At 44.3% G+C, this 27,434-nt stretch overlaps 1 protein-coding gene and 1 long non-coding RNA gene across 6 annotated transcripts in view; both read right to left on the reverse strand.

The window, feature by feature from the left end:
- The window catches only part of RCAN2 (regulator of calcineurin 2), a 303,837-nt gene that overhangs the window by 35,219 nt on the left and 241,184 nt on the right, over positions 1-27,434 (reverse strand). The window lies entirely within an intron of this gene.
- LOC146401567 (uncharacterized) lies at positions 21,653-26,980 on the reverse strand. The gene is made up of 2 exons (XR_014810243.1): positions 26,862-26,980; positions 21,653-24,774 (listed from the first exon to the last, which is right to left on the reverse strand). It is a non-coding gene; the product is annotated as an uncharacterized LOC146401567 (long non-coding RNA).

The raw sequence follows: 27,434 nt of genomic DNA on the forward strand, positions 1-27,434 counted from the left end.
GCGCAATAGGTGGTGAGGCCATGCAGGTCTCAGGTGCTTAGGGTCCAAAGAGTAATTTGATATTTTTACCCTCATCAATTTGAATCAGCCTCATCCTTTACATAGCAAGAACCACAAGGTACACACAAAGGCATTCAGGGCGTGTGCCTGAAAATTGTGAGTGTGGCTGCTTACTAGAGAGTATAGATCCAGGCCTCGCTCAGGACATGTTTGAAATCAAATAATCTCCTGGTTTCAAATAGGAACACTTTTGGATTTTAAAATGTCTACCTTTAAATGTGTTTGCTTTTCTTGAATAGTCTAGACAGCAAAGATGAATTTTTACCGATGGAAGCATTTTTTGCTTTCCTTGGAGAAGCTCACTGCGGTTTTCCTTAAGTCTTCTTACTTCACCTCTGTTATAATTATTCCTTACTTATTATCTGTACTCTGCATTTTAAAAAGATTCTAACATGGCTTAGAAAGACATGTAAGAATGAAAAATTTTTTTAAAAAGTGGAAATAGTGTAGAGAAAAAGAGGACAACAAGGGTGGAAATAGAAATTGAAGCCAATAAGGAGGACTCTTCAGAAAAGGTGAAAAACTTCTCATAGTCTTGATCGTTTGCCATGGGTGGGCCAACATCTTGCCTCTAATTTTTCCCAAAGCTGACGTGATACGGTAATTTTCATCAGCTACCCAATTCTCAGGGCATTACGGTAAAGATGAGTCTGGCTTTAAAACCAGGCAAAGGGATCTGTCCAAGGTCTTCGCAAAGAAGCTCCTGTGATGTGTTACAGAACATGAACCAAGGAGCAAGTGATCTCTTATAGCTTCCAATCAAAGTGTTAGCAATGGGTTTTTTTTTTTAAATCAATAACCTTTAAATGATCCTCAGGATTTAGGGAAGCGCTCACTATATTTTAATTGCTTGGTTGATACAAAACCTCAAGGTATTTGATAGACTATTAGAACACTGAAATAGCACCTTCAGTTTAACTCTAAACCAGATAAACAATATCATCTAATTTATTATCTCATTAACTCCTTACTCAGGTCCTTTGAGGGAGAGTTCCAATTATCATTATCTCCGAGTAACACAGGAAAACCAGAGAAGGTAATGACCTTGGCAAAGTCACCTGACTAACTAGTTAGCAAAATCAGAACTAGCAAGTTCAGACGCATCAAGAATAACATACAAACAAGTGAGAGGTCCAAAACACCAAAATGAGAAACCAGCTTTCCTTGTCAATCCAGAACTGTCCTGTCCTTGAAAACGTGGCTGCCAAAGAAAACCAACGGTGCCTTATCTGCATTCCAAACAATGCTTTATGCCTTTATGCATCTTTTCCCCAATTTTCTCCCTTATAATACCTTTGGGTATAAATTATCTTCATAAGAAATTCAGCTTCCTTCAAATCACAAGGCTCTCATCTGTCAGATAATACTGCCTAGAAACTACTGAAGAACGAAACAGTTCATTGAGGTTTATCACCTCTCAACGGATGCCCTGGACAAGCCCTGTGCAAATTCCATGTTTAAGGATCATACTGGATTTTAGAGGCTGCTCAGGAGGGCTTCCTGTCAAAAGGACTGCTATTGTAAATCTTCTGTAATCACACTCCTTACGTGATAGGCAAAACCAGGCCTGCATGTAGAGATTTTATTAAAATTAGTCGATAGTTGATTTACAGTGTTGTGTCAATTTCTGCTGTACAGCATAGTGACCCAGTCATAAATATATGTATGTGTGTGTATATATATATGTGTGTGTGTGTGTGTGTGTGTATCTATCTACCTATATATACATTCTTTTCTTGGTCTTTTTTTAGGGCCATACCCTTGGCATATGGAAGTTCCCAGGCTAGGGGTCAAATTGGAGCCACAGTTGCTGGCTGATGCCAGATCCTTAACTCTCTGAGTGAGGCCAAGGATGGAAACCACATCCTCACGGATATTATTCAGGTTTGTTACCACTGAGCTATTATGGAAGCTCCTATATATTCTTTCTCTCATACTATCTTCTATTGTGTTTTATCCCAAGAGACTGGACATAGTTCACTGTGCCGTACAATGGAATACTACTCAGCCATAAGAAAGGACAAAATAATACCATGTGCAGCAACATGGATGCTCCCAGAGATTCTCATACAAGTGCAGTTAAGTCAGAAAGAGAAAGACAAATACCGTATGATGTCACTTATATGTGGAATCTAACATATGGCACAAATGCCCCATCTATAAAACAGAAACAGATCACGGACATGGAGCGCAGACTTGTCGTTGCCAGAGGGAGCGGAGAGGGAGTGGGATGTACTGGGAGTTTGGGGCTGGTAGATGCAGACTATTACATCTAGAATGGATACACAATGGGGTCCTACCCTATCAGGATTTCTCAGACCAGGCAGACCTGTGTTCCATCGTAGTTTGTTCCATTTGTTCCTGATATTATCTAAATTAAAACATTACCGTGAAAGGAGGCTCTCATCCCTTCCTTGCTGATAAAAGGGGCATTCAGACCTCATGTCATATTAACAACTTTGAGAACAGATAATTCACTGGAAGAGGCCCCAAAGCTTTTATCCCTTCTCAGTGGAGTCCCTGGGAGAGACAACGATCTAAAACCGGGTCCAAACTCCAAAAGGACCCTCTTTGTCCTGAAACCTCAGGGATTCATCACATGCCTCTCTCAACAGAATGCTTTCCATGGTTGGCGTTTGCTTCTCTTCTTTCATTTGGGGCAGTGACCCTCAAGTTCATGGTGGCTAGACACCAATGCTATGGGAAAGTGCTCCCATAGACTATTAAAGCATTGAAATATTATCTTCAATTTTACTTCTCGAGTTAAGGACGTCTTGGTTTCTCTGCTGCCACCAAGCTGCAAACTATGCATTTAGACCTGGAAAAACAAAACCCCCAGAACTCTTCCAAAACTATGAAAATGTACAAGGGTTAAAAACTGGAATGACCTTGGAACAGGAGTGAATCTAAGTATCATGGAGCCTGAAGCTTTTACAATTTGCAAATCCCTCTTTTAGCAGGTAACTTGTGCAGATTTTATAAACAATATATGACCAGAGTGCCAGCACCCTACAGAGGCCATGGTAGAGACCATGCAAATGAGAGTCCCTTAAGCTGAAGTTTCATTCACTTCCCAGGAAGTATGACCAACAGAATGACAAGTCTCCTGAACCATGACCAAGCAGTCTGGTATCTAACTTTTCAGAACAGCAAAAACAAGTACAGTGCTTATACGGCTCTCAGCTGATGATGCTCACTTCCCTAAATATTTGAAGCCCCAGAATGAGAGCCAAGAACCTGGAAGCTGCAAAGTTTCAGCCCAGGTCTCATATTTCAGATGAATGATATGTCCTGGCTGCACTGGAACCCATTTCCTAAATTTCTCCAAGATTGAGAACTGAGGGGGAGGGGCAAGTAAGGGGATGCTCGGACGCTCTCCTGCAGCTGTTCAATAAGGGGTGGCAAGTGCCAGATGAGGGGACTAAGAGGGGAACCTAAAGGTGGCACTGTCCCTTGTGCCTGGGACCCTTGTACAGCAATACCCCCCGCCCTTTGGGTGAGTGAGACCCTCCCGCACCTGAATATGGGACTGTCCTCATGGGTCTCACTACTCCCACCAATGAGACCAGGGGATGTGCAGCCTGGCTGTGCCAAGCAAGATGCCATCTGTGGATGGCGGCATGCACCTGCCTGCTCAGGACATTTGTAAGCCTCCCAAGGGAGTAGCCGGGAGGAGCACACCTACCTGTCCTGGGGATGGGGAGGGGGTGGACCAGGCAGACTAGACTTCCAAGAGAATGGTTATGATCACAGATGGTCGGTTACCCCTGCATGGTTGTACATACAAAGGAAGCACCTGACAGTCCTTTTATGGGTGCCACATTTCAGTTTATAATATCAATGTCTGCCTTGGTCCAGGGGATTGGCTGAGAACTGCCACATCCTTCTCTGGGCCAGCAGCTCCCCTCCTCTGATCAGGAATCTCCAAGAACGCCTGTGGCTCTCATCAGCTCTAACTGCGCATGTGTCATTGATGAAATGCGCAGCCATTTTAAATTCATTTCAATATTGATTTATCTATGATAGATTGATGAAGAGAGGTGCTGTAAAGCCATGTTATTGGCACAGACTCTAGAGCCATACTACCGAGTTCAAATCCTGGACCCAGGATTTTGTACCACCCTGAGCAATTTACTCACCTGACACCTCAATTTTCTTGTCTGTGAAATGGGAAAATAGCAGTATCTACCTCCTAGGGCTATTCTGAGCACTAAGTGAATTAATATATTTAAATCACCAAACGAGAGTTTATTTGAGCTGTTATCATTATGATTCCCACATTTGAATATAAATAATGTTTTCTTTATATGTCTATCTTTGGCCCGCTCTCTCCAGCTGCACAATTCTCCCTATATCTAAATCCAGGGATGTAAACATATTTATGCCCATATCTATCTATATTTATATCTAGATTGCACCTGTATCTAATCCTTAAAAGATTAAGAGCCATTATAGGAATGCCCAGAGGGACAGCCCATATAAAATTGAGTCTAATTATACTAACGTGTTTTCATTGATATTTTCATCTACTTAAAATGTAAATCCCAAATTAACCATCAAGATTTCTTCCTTGGCTGCTAAGCTGTAAAATTTCCTTTAAAAAAAAAAAAAAAAAACAGCGTGGTAAATTAGATAATTCTAAGGAGGAAATCAGCCGGGTAATTGCCTTCAATCGTTTCCTTTGGAGAGTCCACACCACCAGCAGGGGCTGGGGTTCAGAGTCAGTGAGTAAATCGCAAAGATGCCAGCCACTGCTGAAACTACCTGAAGCTCAGACCAGTGGGCGATTCATTAGGCTCCGCCCACCTGTCTCCTTTCGCCTGTCCCAATGCACTTAACCATCTTTTAGACAAATCCATCTCTAGAACTCTATTTCCCATGTTTAATGGTTTCCTGGACATTTCTTTTGGGAAATCCAATAGGTGCCTTAAACTTCATGACTCTAAAGCCACACTCTTTGTGGGGGACTTCTAAATCTGCTTCTCCTCTTTCTCAATGAATGGATCCGATTTACACGCTGCTCAATCCAGGAGGTTGGATGTCATCCCGATTTTTTTCCTCTTCCTCTCCCTCCCTCTCCATCTCACCAGTTAACCTGACTTCTCTCAACGTTTCCATATCTGCTCTTCATCTGACCACCAACCAATTCCTTGGCTTGCCACAGCTCTCCCCCTGGCCATACTAGGTCTTCCTAGCTTCAGTCTGGCCACCCTAGACTCAACCTTGAGTTTCCTGCAAGATAGGTCTTTCTAAAAGAGAAAATTCTGACTATATAGCTCTTCCATGAAATCCTCCAGCAGCTTCACATAGCTTTTAGAACACAGTGTGGCATAGCATTAATTAGCTTTAAAAATGGCCGTCACTCACCCACAAATCTCTATTCCACCCATTCCCTAACCTACCCACGGTGCTCAAGCCAAACTTCCCCTTGCAAGTTCCCCAAGGCAGGCTACTCTGTATCTCCCAGCCGTCTCTCACGCGCTCTCTCTTCTGCCAGTGATAACCTTCTCCTTCAGAAAACGTTTTTTCCTGTGGCATTTCCCCCAGTTTTATGGAGACATAATCAACATAAGGCATGCTTGAGTTGTACAACATAGGGATTTGGTAAATATATATTGTGAAATGACTGCCACAATGTTTAGTTACCATCCATCACCTTACACAGTTACACGCATTTTTCTTTCTTGTGATGAGAAGTTTAAGACCTAGTCCCCTAGCAACTTTCAAACACACAACACAGTGCTGACGACTGTGGTTATCCTGCTGTATGTTCCATCCCCATCAGAAAACCTCTAATTGTCTCTCGAGTCTCAGCTTGGGTTTCATAGCTGAGAAATCCCTCCTGAATCCTCCTGAGGTTTAGACAGCTTCCCACTGCACTCCCATAACACCGTTATCTAGTTAGTGAGGGTAATTCCTCCCCCACTAACTAGTACTTACTAGACTATGAGAACTTCAAAAGCAAGAATGGTTCATGCTTTTTTTGTTTTTTGTGTGTGTTTGTTTTCTCTTTTTAGGCACCTGTGGCATATGGAAGTTCTTGGACTAGGGGTCAAATTGGAGCTGCAGGTGCAGTTGTATATAGACACACACACACACACACACACACACACACATGCACAATACCAGATCCCAGCCACACCTGTGACGTGCACCACAGCAATGCCAGATCCTTAACCCACTGAGCAAGGCCAGGGATTGAACCCGCATCCTTATGGATGCTAGTCGGGTTCTTAACCCATTGAGCCACAATAGGAACTCCAGGAATGGTTCCTATTTTTGTGCTTTGCTCCTCTGTTCACGATTGAGTGCCAACTGTGTACCACGCAGGATGCCTGCATTGTTAACAGAGCAGTGTGGACAGAACTGGCCTCCCTCCCCAACCACAATACTTTTTGGTGAGTTTTTTCATCTCTTCAAAACTACCTTCAATAAAATCAACAAATATGTACTGAACCCAGAGATTAAGATCTTCCATATTATAATATAACAGGGGAGCCCAAATCATATTGTACACACTTCTTTCCTGAAGTCTTTTTTTTGCCCCCTTCCCCTGACCTACCCTTGCTTCATCTAGGTTTCATTTCCACTTCCTTAGGTTATTTAAAATACTCGGAATCTCTTTTCAGAATAATGTATCATCACAGTATGTGTTGGGGGGGAGGGAGGTAAGCGGTCAAGAAAGACTTCAAGGAAGAAATGGTAAGTGAAAGATGTATAGACTTTTTATTTTATATTTTATATTATATTTTATTTTATTTATTTTATTTTACTTTACTATTTTTATTTTATTTTATTTTATTTTACTTTATTTATTTTATTTTATTGCTTTTTATGGCCATACCTGCGGCATATGGAAGTTCTCAGGCTAAGGAGCTACAGCTGCTGGGCTACACCACAGCCACAGCAACATGGGATCTGAGCTGGGTCTGCACCCTACACTACAGCTCATAGCAACGCCGGATCCTTAACCCGCTGCATGAGGCCAGGGATCGAACCAGCACCCTCATGGATCCTAGTCAGGTTCCTTAATGGCTGAGCCTCAACTTTTGATGTGTGTAAATGAGGTGGTGGGAGAATTTAGAAGAAGCTTTTTGTTCCAGGCAAGAGCAGTCTTATCAAAGGCTTTATATATTCCTATTAATCTGATGCCACCTCTAAGGCAAGGGATTTTGGGGGGACGAAGGAAGAAGGAGACAAAGGTAACAGTTCGTCCTAAACCCCATTTCCCTGAGTGGGACCTTGCTGCCCATTCACAACTGTTACTAACTCCTTAAAGAACTGCAGAAAACGTAAAACAGGGAGTTCTCCCCGTGGCGCAGTGGAAACGAATCCGTCCCTGGCCTCGCTCAGCAGGTTGAGGATCCGGCGTTGTCGTGAGCTGTGGTGTAGGTCACAGACGCGGCTCCGATCTGGTGTTGCTGTGGCTGTGGTGTAGGCCGGCAGCTACAGCTTCCATTTGACCCCTAGCCTCGGAACCTCCATATGCCGTGGGTGCAGCCCTAAGAAGACAGGAAAAAAAAAAAAAAGAAAAAGGAAATGTAAAACAAATGAGCTTTGAGATTTTATTATTTTAAGGGTCAGCTCTTACATGTTCCTTGTGATATTGATTTTTCTAGCAATCTGCTCCACTGAATACATTTCATTTGAATTCTAAACTATGGGTCCTGGGTCTACTGAGACAGACAGGACAAACTGCTCACCAGCTCCAAGACTAATTTAGGAAATAATCCCTTCGGAGAACGCCAGGCAGTGTTGTAGCTGAAAGAAGGAGGAAATAATGTTTCTAGAAACAAGCAGTATTCTCTCTGCTCAAGATGGAAGCGAAGCCTCTGTTTTAATAACGGGCTGTCAATAATTGATGAGGACATTTTTAGTATGTTTAATGTTAAATTAAAGGGCTAAATCCTAAATATGTTCCCTATCACATCCTTCTGAAGATGAGCAATTTAAAATTTAATCCATTCATTTTGCCATTTGGCACAGGATCAAAGCAAGCTTTTCAAAGGCAATGTATCATCCTTAACTTATTTTTCCCATGAAATGGAGAGAGCATTTGCATTCTTTTGAGATGCAGATATGAGCAAAATTTTATGACTCGATTTAAATCTAGAAAGAAAATACACAGTTTGTTAGGCTCCTCATGGTCCTCCTCACTGTCCCTTTTCCTCCTCGCAATTACACCTTTTCTTTTTTTTTTTTTTTTTTTTTTTTGTCGTTGTTGTTGTTGTTGTTGCTATTTCTTGGGCCGCTCCCGCGGCATATGGAGGTTCCCAGGCTAGGGGTTGAATCGGAGCTGTAGCCACCGGCCTACGCCAGAGCCACAGCAACGCGGGATCCGAGCCGCATCTGCGACCTACACCACAGCTCACGGCAACGCCGGATCGTTAACCCACTGAGCAAGGGCAGGGACCGAACCCGCAACCTCATGGTTCCTAGTCGGATTCGTTAACCACTGCGCCACGATGGGAACTCCACCTTTTCTTTTTGATTTTTAAGACTGTACCTGCAGCATATGGAGGTTCCCAGGCTAGGGGTCCAATTGGAGCTGCAGCTGCTGGCCTATGTCACAGCCACAGCAAGACAGGATCTAAGCTGTGTCTTATGAATTACACCACAGCTCATGGCAATGCTGGATCCTTAATCCACTGAACGAGGCTAGGGATCGAACCCACAACCTCACGGTTACTAGTTGGGTTCGTTTCTGCTGCACCACAATGGAAACTCCACACCTTTTCTATCTTATTTAGTTTCTATGCTTTCTGTGCTTTCGGTACTGACATAAGAATACATGTTATAATAAAAACCTTATTTAAAATGAAATCTCTCATGTCTCCTGGGATAGAACATGATGGAAGATAATATAAGAAAGAATGTATATGTATGACTGGGTCACTTTGCGTACAGCAGAAATTGGCACGACATTGTAAATCAATTATATTTTAATTGACACAAAAACAAACCAAATTCCAGAAAGTTCCCCAAAGCAAAACTTGAACTTGCTGTGCTCTCTCATCAATTTAGACAGCATTTTCATTGTATTTACAACTAGTTACATAGCATTTACATTGTATTCGGTATTATAAGTAATATAGAGATGATTTAAAGTATGCAGGAGGGGCGTTCCCTTCATGGCTCAGTGGTTAATGAACCCTACGAGGATCCATGAGGATCCAGGTTCAATCCCTGGCCTCACTCAGTGGGTTAAGGATCTGGCATTGCTGTGAGTTGTGTTGTAGATTGCAGACGAGACTCAGATCCCTCCCAAGTTGCTGTGGTTGTGGCTGTGATGTAGACTGGCAGTTGTAGCTCCGGTTGGACCCCTAGCCTGGGACCTTCTGTATGCTGCGGGTGCAGCCCTCAAAAGCAAAAAAAAAAAAAAAAAAAAGAAGGATGCAGGGAGATGTGTGTAGGTTATATTCAAACCCTGTATCATTTTACATAAGGAACTTGAGCACGCATGGATTTTGATATCCATGGGGGTCATGGAATCAGAACCCCATGGATACTGACAGATGACTGTATTCAACAAAAAAAATCTGTCTGCTGCACAATTCTTGATACCAGTGCACATGAGCCCAGGAAGAGTTAGAACTCCCACCTCTCCCAGCAATAATAGTAATCACTATCACTTAGCAGGCCTCCCTAAGTGCAGACACTGTACGTCGTCCTGACAGTCCAACCTGTGGACCACAGACCAGCAGTAGCAGCCTGGGGGGCTGTCCTGTAAACATCTCCGGCTCTAAACCTGCAGACCGACTGATTCATCATATGTACTTCAACCAGGTCCCCAGATGATCGGTATCCCTTTTAAGTTGGATAAGGACCAGATTAGAAGACTTGGGTTGCACCATTAGAAACTTAAGAGCTTCCTGACTTAGTGCATAAACTGACGGATGTAATTGTGCTACTGGGAATTACCAGCACTGTCTTTGGGTGTTAGTGGTTTTCCTTTGAGGGGGGCATTAATTAATACATTTATAGAATTATGCTTAGCAATTACTCCTGTTGATGACTTTGTTCTTACAATCACTGCAATGTTTTTACTTTAATTAGTATCTTGTTCTTTCCCAGTTGTCTGTTTTCACTGGGTTTCTCTCCTACTACAAAGAGGAGACCCATCGGGTGCATAGATGGGGCTCTATGTTGGAGGGTTCTATGAACAAGGGAAGAAGAGAACCTGAAGAGATTTTCAAACGGTAGAAGCTTTGGTCTCAGTTGATCGATACTGTTGAATCTAAATCCACCCAGGATTATCCCCAGGACAATTTATTTCTGCTGTGTATCACTTAACCAGTACATTTGAAACCAAGCAGTATACGCATATGAATGGAAGCATCAGACCTTCTATCCCAATCAATTTTAATTACTTTTTTCCAAAGGTTCCCAGCGATCAGGTTTTCTCTCCAGCATCACCTTAACTTTTGTTCTTAGAAGGGACACTAAGAGTTCCCATTGTGGCTGAGGGGTAATGAATCCGACTAATATTCATGGGGACTTGGGTTCATTCCCTGGCCTGGGAACTTCTATATACTGTGGGTGTGGCCTCTGAAAAGCCAAAAAAGAGTAGGGGGACAATATCAGTAAGTTACTCTAATCCCTTTACTTGGCAAGTTGATTTTTTTTTTTTTTTTTTTTTTTTTTTGCTTTTTAGGGCCATACCCGCAGCATATGGAGGTTCCCAGGCTAGGGGTCTAATTGGAGCTATAGCTGCTGGCCTACACCACAGCCACAGCAACGCAGGATCCGAGCCGAGTCTTCGACCTATACCACAACTCACAGTAATGCCAGATCCTTAACCCACTGAGCGAGGCCAGGGATCGAACCCTCAACCTCATAGTTACTAGTTGGATCCATTTCCTCTGCTCCACGACAGGAACTCCAAAAAGTTGAAATACATAAAACACGGAGCAGTAAGGTAACACACCCGTTACCTCACTCTTAGTCAGAGGCAACACTACCCTAGAACTTGGAACTTGAATGTATGGACACAGTGAAACACAAAGGCAATACAGCAACATTTAGAATCAAGATTCTTCTCTGATGTTTTGGAAAAATGCCAGACTTTGAATAATCCAAAGACATTCAGAGGTGTCGTACTGGAAATGAGATAGTCCTTAGGAAAAACAGGGCTGCAATGTTCATTTTTTTTTTTTTACAAAGCCTCAAATATAAATTTCATCCCAGGAGTTTCCATTCTGGCTCAATGGAAACGAATCCGACTAGTAACCATGAGGTTGCAGGTTCAAGCCCTGGCCTCACTCATTGGGTTAAAAATCAGGTGTTGCCATGAGCTGTGGTGTAGGTTGCAGATGCAGCTCGGATCTGGTGTTGCTGTGGCTGTGGCATAGGCTGGTAGTTACAGCTCCGATTCAACCCCTAGCCTGGGAAGCTCCATATGTTGTGGGTGTGGTCCTAAAAAGCAAACAACAAAAAAAGTGTGTATGTATATATATATATATATATATACACTTTTAAATAAGTGCTTCATCAAAGGTTCTGGGCAAGCGATGGTAGCAAGAGACTTCTAGTATATATGTTTGCCAAGTTTTAGTTACAAACCATGTTGTAACTGGAAAAGATTATTGTGACTCTGGAAAATAACACGGTCATGGTAAACCAGTTAGAAAAGCATACACACAGGTCAAGGACAAAATGACCCCATCCATCAAAGATAATCACTGTTAATGTTTTTAATTAAATAAAAGCATTATATTGATCACTGTTACTTAAATTTATCAGAAAAAAAGATTTAAAGAAAACTAAACAATTGTTGATGTTCAGAAAAAAGTTTATCCCAAATAGATACTAATCTCCTAAAGGAGTCTTGCAAATTTTTAAATAAAAAGTCTCAAGAGAAATAGGTTTATGTTTTTAGGTATAAAATCGAAGGCATCTATCTGACGAAAATCAGAAGATAATGCTGATATCTAAAAAAAAATTTCAGGGAGGGATGGACGGGGGGTGTGGGATTGGCATATGCACATGGAGGTCTATGGAATGATTGGCTAATGGGGACCTGCTGTACAGCACAGGGAACTCTACCCAATGTTCTGTGATAATATTTGTGGGAAAAGAATCCAAAAGAGAATGAATATGTGTCTGTGTATGACTGAATCACTTGGTTGTACAGCAGAAATGATCCCAACTTTGTAAATCAACTAGACGTCAATGAAACTTGAGAAAACAGAAATCGAGAAAAAAATAATTTAAACCTCTATTATTTAATTTAAAAAAGAACCCATGCCTACTTACAAAGTAATAGAAAAAGGCAAATTTGTAAAATAACATGTAACAGTCACAAACGCAAGCACTGGCTGGGGCGGGAGGAAGCAGCACCATAGCGAAGTAACTGCAACCATTTTGTACAATTAGCATGAAATAAACGGACTAGACCTACTAATGCCAGTCTTCATTCACCCGACTGTTCAACTGTTTTGACTTGTGCCAGTTTGGATTTATTGTTTCAGAAAACACTACTCCTTTCACTTCATCAATGGCACCATTTTTTTTCATGTTTCAATGGAGAAGTGTATCAGTCTCATTTTTTTCTTTTTTAGACTTTCTAAATGCCTTTCTATTTTTATTGAAAAGAAGAGACATATGCCTTTATTTCATGCCTTTATTTCATGAGTCTTGCCACAAAATTGTACTTCCAGGTTCCTAATGACGTAATTTGAATTATCATATCAAATGTCTCCTTTTTTAGTAGTCTAAACAGATTTTTTTAATTGAAGTAAAGCTGATTTATTATGTTGTGCTAATTTCTGCTGTATCGCAAAGTGATTCATACATATATACATAAATACACACACACACACACACAAAGCCACACTGTTTTTTTAAAATTTTGTTATTTCATTGTAAGGCCGCACCTGTGGCATATGGAAGTTCCAGGCCTGGGATTGAATCTGCGCCACAGCTGAAACCTACACCAGATCCATTTAACCCACTGATCAAACCTGCACCTCTACAGTGACCCAAGCCACTGCAGTCAGATTCTTAACCCACAGAGCCATGGCAGGAATGCCTATATATTCTTTGCTTTTTTTTTTTTTTTTTTTTTTTTTTTTTTTGTCTTTTTAGGGCCACACCTGTAGCATACAGAGGTTCCCAGGCTAGGGGTTGAATCAGAGCTGTAGCCCCATAGCCACAGCACCGAGGGATCCGGGTCTCATATGCAACCTACACCACAGCTCACAGCAATGCCAGACCCTTAACCTACTGAGTGAGGCCAGGGATCGAACCTGCCTCCTCATGGATGCTGGTCAGATTCGTTTCCACTGAGCCACGATGGGAGCACCAATATTCTTTTCCATCATGATTTATCTCAGGATATTGAAAACAGATCCCTGTGTTATATGGTAGGACCTTGTTGTTTATCCATTCTACATACACTAGTCTGCATCTACTACCCCCACATTCCCAGTTCAAAAGTCTTCTTTAAGTCCTTCATCAAAGAACCCTCTGAATTCCTGGGCCACTTTGAATCAATTAAGTTTTAGGCCAGTTGGAGAACTGTCATGACTACCTTTCTTCTCCTTTCAATCTTGGGCTGTTTCTACTGGGTTATGCATCTTTCACTTTCTTAGAGTACAGTTTTCTGCTATGAAGAAAAACATCTGGGGAGACCTCCCTCCCCTGCAAAGATGGCAGGTGGAAAACATTCCAAGTCATTGCACTGTCAAGTATGTGTATATGTTGCCATCACACTAGGCTGCTTGTCCCCCAGAAAGGCTTCAGCAGATCCAATGGCAGCAAAGGGGGGGTAGGGGTGGTTTTTCAGAGGTGTCCCCCTGCCCCCTTCAGGACCTTGCATCTCCGGGAGCAGTCATTGGGTGAGAGCTATCCCAGGTGAAGGGCGTGGCCTTGGCGAGGTGACCCCCTTTCTCCTTGGCTGAAGGCTATTCCCACAGGAGGACTCAGACAAGCTCTTCTAGCTGCCATGACTTCAGAGAAGGTCATGGGAAAGCATGCCTAGGCATGCCGGGAGGACCCAGGGGAGTCAGAGGGCCCCTGGGTGGGATGTCATCAGCAGCTTCAGGACACAGAAGCTGGCAGGAATCAAGTGAGTGGAGGACTCTGGGATGAACCACCAACATGACCTCTCTCACGTTCCCACAGGCTCGGCTCTGCTTTTCCCGGTGGTCGCACCGACCCTTAAGAAGGCACTTAAGGCTGATTCCACACTTTATATAATTCTTGTTTTCTCCCATTGAGAGGGCCCCTGTGGAGCTTGCACAGCATCACCTGGTCAGCCAATATGACGCTCAGAGGGCTGATGCTCTCCCTGGGGTCTGAGGCCACTGCGGCCGTCCCTGCGGCCACCTCTCCGGCCCTCGGGATCCCATCTGCCTGCTGTCTTCTGCAAGGATTTCTGATCTGCTCCCAGTGCCACCGACTGCTGCTTCTTGCTACATTTTCTTCCTGCCATTTCTGAGACATTTCAGTGGAGAGAGGCGTTAAACACTCCTCAGCCTGATATTTTGGGCCCAAAGAGCATCGGGGACTTCTTGTTGGGATTATAATAGGTTGAAGCACACGGAATGGCATTTTGTGGAGGTTAAAAGTCAGCAAATATCAGCACTTCCTTGTGGTTCCATCCAACAGCCTGCAAGGTACTGGATAGACCAGAGAAGCCAAGAAATACCTCCTTTACTCCCTGTCGAGAAACAACATTAAGGAGTTTCCATTGTGGTGCAGTGGAAACAAATCCAACTAGTATCCATGAGGATGCAGGTTCGATCGCTGGCCTCGATCAGGGATCCGGTCAGGGATCCGGCATTGCCATGAGCTGTGGTGTAGGCTGCAGACATGGCTCAGATCCTGTGTTGCTGTGGCTATGGTGTTGGCTGGCAACTGCAGCTCTAATTTGATCCCTAGCCTGGGAACTTCCATATGCCACTGGTTCGGCCCTAAAAAGCAAAACAAAAACAAAAACAAATTCCCCAAAACCCCACACAACATTAATCATCAACTTTTATGATAAGTATCTTTTTTGTTTGTTTGTTTTTGCCTCTTTTTTTGCCTTTTCTAGGGCCGATCCCACAGCATTTGAAGGTTCCCAGGCTAGGGGTCTAATCGGAGCCATAGCCGCCGGGCTACACCAGAGCCACAGCAACTCGGGATCCGAGCTGCGTCTGTGACCTACACCACAGCTCACAGCAACGCCAGATCGTTAACCCATTGAGCCAGGCCAGGGATCGAACCCGCAACCTCATGGTTCCTAGTCGGATTCGTTAACCACTGTGCCAGGACGGGAACTCCAGTATCTTTTTCATTTGTTTCATTCATTCTTTAATTCCAAGGAATGTAAAATGTAGTTCCAATGCAATGTCAGCATGCTGTGCGGGACATTTTCTCCTCACTCATTTAAGTCTCCAGCACTGCAGGAAGGTGGGCATCTAACTGGTGAATGGGACAAGGCTGGTGACTGTGGGGGGTGTCTTAGCACAGGGAGCAGACCGACCCAGGCGCGCAGGGGCTCCAGGCACACCCTGGGGACATGGCTGTGTGTGAGCGTGGGGTCCAAGGCCGGGAAGTGGAAGGATGGAAAAGCTGTCTCCTTGAGTGCCCAGCTGTGTGGTGGCGCCTGATTACTGTGAGCAGACTGGCCTCACTCCCTCCTGCCCCTGAGAAGCCACTGCCCACCAGGGAGTGCAGTGCGTGTCCTGTCCATGGAAAAAAAACAACAAACAAACAAACAAACGCTCCTTACTTCCTACAAGGTGCTGCCAAGAACAGAATTCCAGCTTCAGCTGCATTTTCCACTCTTCCTTTCATCGAGGGAAGGGTCCCTCTCCTCTGGGACACCTCAGTGTGAACATGCTGAAACCTGCCCTATCAGCCTTGATACCAGCTTGTGTCTTCTGGGAACACGTTTCTTTCTTCTTCTTCTTCTTCTTTTTTTTTAGGGCCACATCCTCGGCATATGGAGGTTCCCAGGCTAGGGGTCCAGTCGGAGCTACAGCTGCCAGCCTACACCACAGCCACAGCCACATCAGATCTGAGCTGTATCTTCAACCTACACCACAGCTCACAGCAACGCCGGATCCTTAACCCACTGAGCGAGGCCAGGGATTGAACCTGCAACCTCATGGTTTCTGGTCAGATTTGTTTCTGTTGCACCACGATGGGAATGCCCACACGTTTCTTGTTTAGACAGAAGGATGTAGTGGATGTGTTCAGACTCAGACGCTTGGCACCAGTGTGGCCACATTCCTTCCAGGTCAAGACTCTGGACTACTCTTGTGTTGCCTCCTGAGAGAACAGCTTACCTTCTTCTGGGAGTCCTCTTCCTCCTCGGATGCAGCCAAAACTCAGTTGTCCGTGGGGTCGGTCTAGGGAGTCTCAGCTCAAGCGAAGTAGAGATTTCTTCCAGGTTTTATTCCCCTTCTTTTTTTCTTTTTGTTCTGAGTTTGGTTTTATAAGTTTCAAATGGAGGTTGCCTGGCTTTGCTCTATTAAGATCTATGAATAAGTCTAGGTTTACCCTATGTCGGGTCTCCTATGCAAGCTTTTTTTTTTTTTGTCTTTTTTATTTTGGGGGCTACACCTGTGGCATATGGAGGTTCCCAGGCTAGGGGCTGAATTGGAGATACAGCTGCCGGCCTATGCCACAGCCACAGCCACACAGGATCGGAGCTGGATCGGAAACCTACATCACAGCTCATGGCAATGCTGGATCCTTAACCCACTGAGCAAGGCCAGGGATGGAACCTGCATCCTCATGGATACCAGTCGGGTTCTTAACCTGCTGAGCCACAACGGGAACTCTTGTGCAGTATTTCTGAAATGCATAGATTATATACATTTCCAGAAGTAAATGGGATCATAAAAGCCTTGTAAACATTAAGGTGCTCTCTCCTTAGACAGGGCAGGGGTGATATTAATCAACAGAGATGGATGAATGGCTGGGTCCATTTGGGACGTGAGCATCTGCTCTAAATGGAATTACCACTGCTGGGCTAACCACAGCCATTTTCTCTTTAGAGAGCAGAAAGTGGTGAAAGAAAAAAAAAATCATGAACTGTGTGTTTCTTTTGTGACCACGCTCAACCACTGCATTTAGTCCGGAGGGCAAGGTTGGCCTGAGGTCAGCTCTGTGAAAGGCTGGATGCAGAAAACGCTGAAAAAGATGCCAACGAGCCTCTTGGCTGAACGGGACTGAGCACGGAGGCTTCCTGTGGATCAACGCAGCAAACAAGGGTGGGCCGTGATTATTGCATCACTTACTTTCCAGCAGCGGTTTAGCTGCCTTCCTGTTTGTGAATCCGAGATGAACACAGAGCTTTGTTCTGACCAGAGGATGTTCCACCTGCAAACCTTTGACCACACAAGCTAAGTGTGGGCGGAACCTCTGCGTTTGGAATGGGGGTGTATTTACTGAGACACGTCTTCACTGATGGCTTCTTTCTTGGACCCTCATTATCTACTCAGGTACCTACATGTGAGTCCTACACTCCCTCAACTGTGGAAGCAGAAAACAGAGACATCTCGGAGAGTTCCCATCATGGCTCAGCGGTCATGAACCTGACTAGTATCCATGAGGACGCAGGTTCTATCCCTGGCCTCGCTCAGTGGGTTAAGGATCTGGCGTTGCTGTGAGCTGTGGTGTAGGTCACAGATGTGGCTTGGATCTTGCATTGCTGTGGCTGTGGTGTAGGCTGGCAGCTGCAACTCTGATTCGACCCTTAGCCTAAGAACTTCCATATGTCGCACCTACGGCCCTAAAAAGTAAAGGAAAAGAAAAAGAAAAAAAAGAAAGAAAACAGAGAGGTTGGCTTCTCAGCTTTTGAGTTCAAGAGCTGAGGGCCAGATGCTAATATAAAATATTTATAAGAGGAGTTTCCATTGTGGCTCAGTGGCAACAAACCCAACTATTATCCTGACTTAGTATCGAACTAGTAACCTGACTAGGGTTCAATCCCTGGCCTTGCTCAGTGGGTTAAGGATCTGGTGCTGCTGTGAGCTGTGGTATAGGCTGGCAGCTGTAGCTTCGATTTGACCCCTAGCCTGGGAACATCCATATGCTACAGGTGCAACCCTAAAAAGACAAAAAAAAAAAACACCCCTCAAATCCAAATATTTAGAAGAGTATTCAGAGTCAGTTGTTTCCATCAAAGGAAGTAAACATCCTCTAGATGATTACAGAGAGAGATTTGGAGAAAACTCTATTCTTTACGATAGGCTGGTATGGATCCAACATCCTGCTCCAGTCGGCATCAAAAGCTATAAGGGGTGGGTGGGCTTCTGGGATTCCCAAGTGTGTTTAGAGATCTGGTGTAGGTAGCACCTGTGCCTCACCCCCAGTGGGGAGGGTGTCTAGATTAGCAACAAGGCTCTAGAACCTCCCCCCCCCCCCCCGCCCCGACATCCTGCCTTATAGGGAAACAATACCATGAAGACGGTTGTGTGGTGTGGCCAGGCAGAGAGTGTTCAAGACAGCCCCAGTGAATTTCCCATATGTCTAGAGTCATGAAAGAGCTTCCAGTATTTGGGGGGTTTTTCCAAAAAGAGAGGCAGGGAGGGCAGGAGACCCCAGGACTTGCTCTGTGGCTAGGACTCGAGGAATAAAGAATAACCTCCTAGACTTTGACAGAGGAGCAGATGGAAGCAGGTACTTCTCGTTAGGACAGATGGACGCAGAGGACTGTGCATTAGCAGCCTGAGGGTCTCCACCAAAAGTGGTGGCTGCTTGGCTAAGTTTATTTTATTTTATTTTACATTTTATTTTATTTTATTTTATTTTATTTGTCTTTTGTCTTTTTAGGGCCACATCCGTGGCACATGGAGGTCCCCAGGCTAGGGGTGGAATCAGAACTGTAGCTGCCAGCCTACACCACAGCCACAGTAACATAGGATCTGAGCTGCGTCTGTGACCTACACCATAGCTCATGGCAATGCTGGATCCTTAACTCACTGAGCAAGGCCAGGGATCAAACCTGCGTCCTCATGGATGCTAGTTAGATTTATTTCCACTGAGCGATGATGGGAACTCCCGCTTGGCTAAATTTAAACAAGGCTGCCCTCCCTCCCAATAACCTTATTTCAACACCCTGACAACGTGTAAGGGTTTTCAATTGAACACTGGTTTAGAGGTGGTCTGAACTGACTGAGAGCATCCTGCAGTGACTACAAGAAAAGCCAGAAGTAGCTATGATTAACTTTTGACCATCGGCAGACTAGGGTTTTACACGTGCTATGATTTTGGCTACCAGAAATAAAGGACATGGTTGCCTTTGTATCTTTGAGTCTATAGTTCATGAAGCTGAGACCTTCTGGGGCCCCTCTGGAGCTCAGGATGAGAACGGAGGCACATGCCAAACAGGTGGTGAGTTTGCCAAGACTGGACTTGGCTCCACCATCTTCTCGCAAACCTCCTCTAAGCCATCAGATGGCATACATAATCGCCGTTGTTCTTTCAACAGCTGCTCACAAAAACCCATGAATGCTTTTCTGTGAGCTTGGTAGCAGCATCACCAACTTTGTAACTCTTGAAAAAGAAAAGCTATCTGTTTTTCAGAGACCGAGGATGACACAGTGCTTGTGGAATGACCACAGAAGGAAGACCTTTGCTTTGCTACACAGCTGTGGCAACACAGGCTCTTCCCCACGTTTGTGCTTAGAGCCCAATTCCTTTCTCCTGCTCCATCCATGCAAATGACACATAAAAAATAGTAACATCAGGAAGTTTCCGTTGTGGCGCAGCGGAAGCGAAATCAGACTTGTATCCGTGAGGATGCGGGTTTGATCCCTGGCCTCCCTCAGTGGGTTGAAGATCTGGTGCCGCTGTAAGCTGGTTACAGACACGGCTCAGATCCCGTGTTGCTGTGGCTGTGGTGTAGCCCGGCAGCTGTATAACTCCAATTCAGTCCCCAGCCTGGGACCTTTCATATGTGGCAGGTGTGGCCCTAAAAAGAAAAAAAAAACAAAAAAACAAAAAAACCAAAAAGTAACATTGGACTAGAGTTTCCTAGGAGTCCGCGTAGTGCACAGTGGTTAACGAATCCGACTAGGAACCATGAGGTTTCGGGTTTGATCCCTGGCTTTGCTCAGTGGGTTAACGATCCGGCGTTGCCGTGAGCTGTGGTGTAGGTCACAGACGCAGCTCCGATCTGGCGTTGCTGTGGCTCTGGCGTAGGCTGGTGGCTACAGCTCCAATTGGACCCCTAGCCTGGGAACCTCCATATGCCGTGGGTGCGGCCCTAGAAAATACAAAAAAAGAAAAAAGAAAAAGAAAAAAAAAGAAAAAAGAGTTTCCTAAAATACAGGAGATGTTCTATAAAGGTGGCCACAGAGGAACATCCATTATGAGTTCATTACCATTTCAATGAGCTGGTTTCTTTTCCCAAATGAAAAGTTTTCAAGTGAAAAAAATAAGGGGTCAAGGTCTGATGTGCAGAATTCTGCTGGATATCTTAATATACCACAAAAGGTTCCCCAAGGTCACTTACAACTTCCGCCCTCAGTATGGACTGGAGAACCTATTTTGCCACAAGACAATCTTCGAGGATTGACAAGCCACCCGGAATGGCCACTGTGTGGCTCATGAGGCGTGGCTACAGCAAGGGGCTGTGTGGCCCCAGGACTTAAATGTCCCTTCATCAAAAAAGGCATCCCCGAGCCCTGTCAATCCACCTCAGCTAAAGGCAAACTGTGTTTCAACTGGAGTCACCATCACACTGTCCCTCTTGGGGATCCTAGGGGCTCCCTACCGTCTTTCCCACGAAATGCTGCTTCAGGGAACCCCTGAAACACGAAAGCCTGTTTGGGTTTGAAAGCCTGAGCAGCCATCCCACACACATAAATCATTTCAACGGCAGCCACGCTTTTTCAAAGCTCAAGCCTGGGAGTTGACATGGCGTGGAAAACTCTCTGGACCACATGAAATCATCCCTTTGGCTGTGCATCAGCCACAATTTATTTCGTCTTGCTGGAGCCTCTACGAGTGGACTAGAGCAGCGAGCGGAAGTGGCATTTGGGGAGCTGGAGGAGGACAGGAGTGGGTGGAAAGCTAAAGAGGTGGCCAGGGGCAGCCTCCCACAGACACCTGTGCTGGCTGCTTCTGAAACTACGTGTGAGTGTCCTGAAGTCCTTGAGCTATGACACCATCAGTGCTATCAGGCCCTTTCGTGCAAATGAAACACCAAGGCAGGTCGAGAATGCAAGGCTCTGCCTGGAGGGGCCAGGCAGGGGGGGAACACAGCTTGGCTCTATCAAAAAAAATTATTTACTTATTTTAATTGTTATTTATTTATTTTAATTGTTATTTATTTTTAAAGTGTATTTATTTATTTATTTATCTTATATTCTAAATGATTTTTATTGTTTTCTATCATAGCTGGTTTACAGGGTTCTGTCAATTTTCTACTATACAGCAAGGTGACCCAGTCACATATACATACATACTTTTTTTTCTCCCATTACCACGTCCCATCATAAGTGACTAGATATGGTTCCCAGTGCTATATAGCAGGATCTCATTGCTTATCCATTCCAATAGTTTGCATCTATTAACCCCAAATTGCCAGGCCCTCCCACTCCCTCCCCTTCCCCCTTGGCAACCACAAGTCTGTTCTCCAAGTCCATGATTTTCTTTTCTGTGGAAAGGTTCATCTGTGCCATATATTAGATTCCAGATATAAGTGATATCACATGGCATTTGTCTTTCTCTTTCTGACTTACTTCACTTAGTATGAGAGTCTCTAGTTCCACCCATGTTGGTGCAAATGGCATTATTTTGTTCTTTCTCATGGCTGAGTAGTATTCCATTGTGTATATACATCACGTCTTCTTAATCCATTCATCTGTCAATGGACATTAGATTGTTTCCATGTCTTGGCTATTGTGAATAGTGCTGCAATGAACATATGGGCGCATAGGTCTTTTTTTTAAAAAAAATAATTTAGAATGGAGCTTACAGAAAAAAGGAAGATCGGCAAAACTCTCCTGTTCAGGTGACTTTCTGTGCTCAAGCCTTTTAGTGTTTTTTATATGTAGAACATGTTTACATTCTATTTGTATCTCTAGCTCTGTTCTATCTCAAAGGGGCTCAGGTTCTCCACTGGGTTATTTACCCAGATCTGGTGAATTTTTCTGGGATGAAGTCCAGTGATCTGAGTAAAATACCACTCTTGGTGTGAATTATTCTTCTGTGGGAGGAGAAATGGCTTCTTCCACAAGTAGATGACTGTAGAATTTAATATCCAAACTGGGGCATTGCTAAGTATGATAGGAAGTGCTGATAATTATGCTAAAAGGACTTTACTGGGCACATGGAAATGTGTGCTCATGCTTCCTACAGATCACAAAGAACGGTTTAAGAAAAATCACTTTCTCCAAAATAGACCACGATCCTTGTGCCCCAATGTGATGCTGGTGTTAGGAGGCGGGGCCTCTGAAAGGTGATGTGGTCCTGAGGGTGGAGCCCTGGTGAATGAGGTTAGCACCCAGACCCAGGAGGCCCTAAAGATCTCCCTCGCCCCTTGCACCCAGTGAGCACCCAGCAAGAAGACAGCCATCTATGAGCCTGGAAGCTTTCACCAGACACCAGATCTGTTTGATCCTTGATCGTGGACTTCCCAACCCCTGGAGCTGTGAGAATAAAGGTTCTTTTTAAGGCACTCAGCCTGTGGTATTTTTGTTACAGCAGCTCAAAGACAGGCAGGGTGTATATGGGGGAGTTGGGGGAGGAGGTTCTGGAGGGTGATATATCTTGATGATTTAATCTATTTCTTTCTTCCTGAGTGTTCGCCCCTCCTATCCCCCAGCCCACCTCATGAAGAAGGGATTTGAAAAGAGGAGCGCAGCATTCTCTAAGACACAGGGCTCAAAGCCATGCACGTGGGTGACCAGGTCACCCAGTGACCATTGCACGGACCTAGCTAAAGTTGACTCAACACGCGCTGTTCAAAGAAAGAGGCTCTCTTTCCTACGTAGGGGAAATCTCTTAGCTTAGAAGTCAAAATGGAATTTTCCCGACTGTGAACCATTACCTCAAACTCTCAGACCACGTCATGTCCATTTCCACCTACTTTCTCTTCTTTGCACAAAGGATGTCACCTAAGACATCATGAAATATGGACATGCATCTCAGTCCCAGAGGACTCCAGAGACAGGAAGTCTTCTATCACCTTTTGGAGCATTTTAACTTGGTATTTTGGCATAACTTCAAGATTTACAGAAAAGTGGCAAGAATAGATTTATGCGAAGAATTCCCATATCCCCTTCAACCCAGATTCCCCAAGCGTTAACATTTTTATCATAGTTGCTTTATTCTTTAATCCCTCCCATCACACACACACACACACACACACACACACACACATCCTTCTGGATCATTTGAGCTTTATGTATACTCCTAAACACAAGGACATTCCCTTACGTAACCACTGCACAGTTGTCAAACTCAAGAAATTAACATTGACACAATACTGTAATCTACAAGCCACTTTCAATTTTCACCAGTTGTTCTATTATTTTACCAAGTATCCCCTACAGCAAAAGAAGATCCCACATCATATTTTGGATTCCGTTATCATTTCTCTCTTGTCTCTTTTAGTCTGGAACATTCCTCCGTTTTTGACATTGACCTTTCTGAAGTGGACGTGCCAGATGTTTCACAGAGCGTCAGTCACTTGGGGTCGGTCTGTTGTTTCCTTGTGCTTCGATTCCAGCTATCCATCTCTGGAAGGCTGAGGCAGGTATTCTAAACGTCCCTATACTGGATGCTTATTTTTTAATGGTCCACCCATCCCTATAGCTGCTCTTTTATCCAAGTCCTACTCATCCACTACCTCCCTGGGGACAATATAGCCAGTGACTCTAAACCCTGGCTGTGTGTTGGAACCATCTAAGGCACACCAGACTATTATTACAAACAGAATTTCTTGGGTTGAGACCTGAGTACTGGTATTTGAAAACATTTCCCAGATTATTCTAGTGAACAGCCAGGGATTTGGGGCTTGTTTTCCCCTTGAATTGGTGCGAAGTTTTCTAAGTACCTTAGACCTCACACAGTGGGGGAGGCCTTTGCATTCAACCCAACTTGATTCACAAAAGCCAGCATCTGGCTTCCTGGTGGGAGCTGTCCATCCTCATTGTTGACCCCAATTCCTGAGAGTTGGAAGTCCACATTACCTAAGGGACATAAGTGGGGACTTTAGCAACCAGGCAACACTCCAAGGGTGCCCAGTTGTCTTCTTGGAGAGGCCAAAGCAGAACCCTCCTGCTCTAAAGCTCTGGTTTCTAGACCTCAGCACTATGAACATTTGCAGCCAGATAATTCTTTGTTGTGTGGGGCTGTCTTGTGCACTGTAAGATGTTCAGTGCCAGCCCTGGCCTCTGTCTACTAAATGCAAGTAGTATCCCTTTAATCACGACAATTAAAAATGTCTCCAGACATTGTTGAATGTCCCCTGGGGAGGAAGGAATTACTCCTGTGGAGAATCACTGCTCTAGATCCCCCTGTCACCAGGTCCTCGGTCAAAGTAATATTTGCAACCATCTCCTCTTCATTATTTATTTATTTTTGTCTCTTTAGAACCACACCTGCAGATAGGGAAGTTCCCAGGCTAGGGGCTGAATCAGAGCTACAGCTGCCAGCCTATACTACGACCACAGCATCGAAGGATCCGAGCCGTGACTGCGACCTGCATCACAGCTCACAGCAATGTCGGATCCTTCACTCACTGAGCGAGGCCAGGGATCGAACCTGCATCGTCCTAGATGCTAGTTGGGGTTGTTATGATGAGCCACAACAGGAACTCCCCATTTCTTCTTCTTTAAGCCCTGTGTTTCCTCTAAGACCAGCCAGACCAGGGCAGTAGGTATATATATGTTTATAAATCTTGTCTTGGTTATCAGACTGTACTAGGTTCAGTTTTTTTTGCTCTGCCCCTTACTAGAGGAGAACCTTGCTCAAAGAACTTGGCCTCTGTAGCTCTCAGTCTTCTCTTCTGCAAAATGGGAAGAAGAACAGCTCCTTCATAGAGCTGTTGTAAGAATTCCAGCAGAGAGCGTATCAAATGCATCTGACGAATAGCTACTGCTCGAAAAAGGATTGCTTAATGAAAGTTCATGGAAAAGGGGTGAGCAGCGTGCCTGGCACATGAGAACTCAGTAAATACTAGTGGTGGCTGTCATCAGTCATCCTCCCTGGTCAAGATATTCTCGCACAGAGCGATTAAGAGTCTTGTTCAAGGTCACATAGCTGGAGTGAGAACTACAAGCAGAGCCCCTGCTTTACGGTTCCCAGTGAAATGCTCTGTAACCCACACAAAACTTTGAAAGATCAAGGACAATTCTAGGGAAGATGAAACTCTTGGCTAGAGAGTACTGGGCAGTGCTGTAATGACCAGGACTTGGCAGTATAGGTGAGGTGATTAATCATTCTAAATTGGGGAATTTCAGAATTAAGGCCATTCAACCGAGCATTTAAAGGCATAGGTTCCCTTTAAGTCCCATCCCCTGAAAATAATTGAAAAAAAAAAAAAAAAAAAAAAAAGGGAACAGGGAGTTCCGGTCGTGGCTCGATGGAAATGAATCTGACTAGCATCCTTGAGGACACAGGTTTGATCCCTGGCCTCACCCAGTGGGTTAGTGATCTGGCGTTGCCGTAGCCTGGGGTGTAGGTCACAGATGCGGCTCAGATCCTGAGTTGCTGTGGCTGTGGCACAGGCCGGCAGCTACAGCTCTGATTCAACCACCAGCCTGGGAACCTCCATATGCTGCAGGTGCAGCCCTAAAAAGACAAAAAATAAAAATAAAAGTAAATTAAAAAGGGAACAGAAAAAGGATTAGAAATACTTTTAATCTCTTCAGGCAAAGGAATTGGGCTACTGGAACATGGAACCTTTACAAGATGTGACTCCTTAATTTTTTTAAAAAAATGTTTTTATTTATTTTTGATTTTTTTAATTTTTAAAAAATTGGATTATAGTTGACTTACAGTGCTGTATTATTTTCAGATGTACAGCAAAGTGAATCAGTTATATATATATATATATAGATAGGGCCATTCAAAAATTTTTAATTGAAATATCATTGATATTATATGTTACATGTGTACAACATAGTGATTCACAATTTTTTAATTTTATTTTTTAATTGCTTTTTAGGGCCGCCCCTGCAGCCTATGGAGATTCTCAGGCTAGAGGACCAATTGGAGCTATAGCTGCTGGCATACGCCACAGCCAAAGCAATGCGGGATCTGAGCCGCCTCTGTGACCTACACCATAGCTCACGGCAACACCGGATCCTTAACCCACTGAGCGAGGCCAGGGATCGAACCTGCAACCTCATGGTTCCTAGTCGGATTCATTTCCACTGCACCACAACAGGAACTCTGATTCACAATTTTTAAAGGTGATACTCCATTTGAAGTTATTGTAAAAATATTGGCTATATTCCCTGTGTTGTACCATGTGTCCTTGTAGCTTATTTTATACTTAATATAAAGTATTAGTCCTCTACCCCTATTGTTCCTTTCCCCCTTGCCTTTCCCCACTGGTCATCACTAGCTTGCTCTCTACATCTGTGAGTCTGATTCTTTTTTGTTATAGTCACTAGTTTTTAACCCTTTTAAGAAATTTTTAAAATTTTTTAATTTTTTGCTTTTTGCTTTTAGGACTGCATGTGCAGCAATATGGACATTCCTAGGCTAGGGGTTGAACTGGAGATGCAGCTACCGGTCTATGCCACAGCCACAGCCGCGAAGGATCCCAGCCGCATCTGCGACCTACACCACAGCTCATGGTGATGACAGACCCTTAACCCACTGAGCAAGACCAGGGATCGAACCCACATACTCAAGGATGCTAGTCCAGTTCGTTACGGCTGAGCCACAACAGGAATCCCCTTCACCCTTAATTTTTAAAAAAATGTTAGTGCCACACCTGCAGCAGATGGAAGTTCCCAGGCTAGGGGTTGAATTGGAGCTGCAGCTGCAGCCTACACCACAGCCATAGCAATCCAGATCCGAGTGGCACCTGTGACCTATGCCACAGGTTGTGGCAATGCTGGATCCTTAAGCCACTGAGTGAGCTTAGGCATCGAACCTGCATCCTCATGGACATTATGTCAGGTTCTTAACCTGCTGAGCCACAGCGGGAACTCCCAAACCTTAATTGTTAAAAAGATCTTTGTCTATGAGGACAGAGACAGATGAACATGGTGAAGACAATTACTTCAGGGTTGAAAACCACAAAGAAAGAGCAGACATCCCCAAGCACCCACTAAATGTCATAAAACAAAGAACAAAGGGGCTTCCTCTCTCTTCAGAGCTGTATTTTAACAGGGAGGGATTCTAATTCCATCGGTTCCAATGGAGCCTTGGAGAAGTATTTCTACGGCCAAGAAGCTGTAGCTCCTTAT

The sequence above is a fragment of the Sus scrofa genome, chromosome 7 (assembly GCF_054392235.1).
Source record: "Sus scrofa isolate SSC_HxYL_T2T_F1_AM1 chromosome 7, Sscrofa_HxYL_maternal_Yorkshire_Landrace_v2.0, whole genome shotgun sequence".
Taxonomy (NCBI): Eukaryota; Metazoa; Chordata; class Mammalia; order Artiodactyla; family Suidae; genus Sus; species Sus scrofa.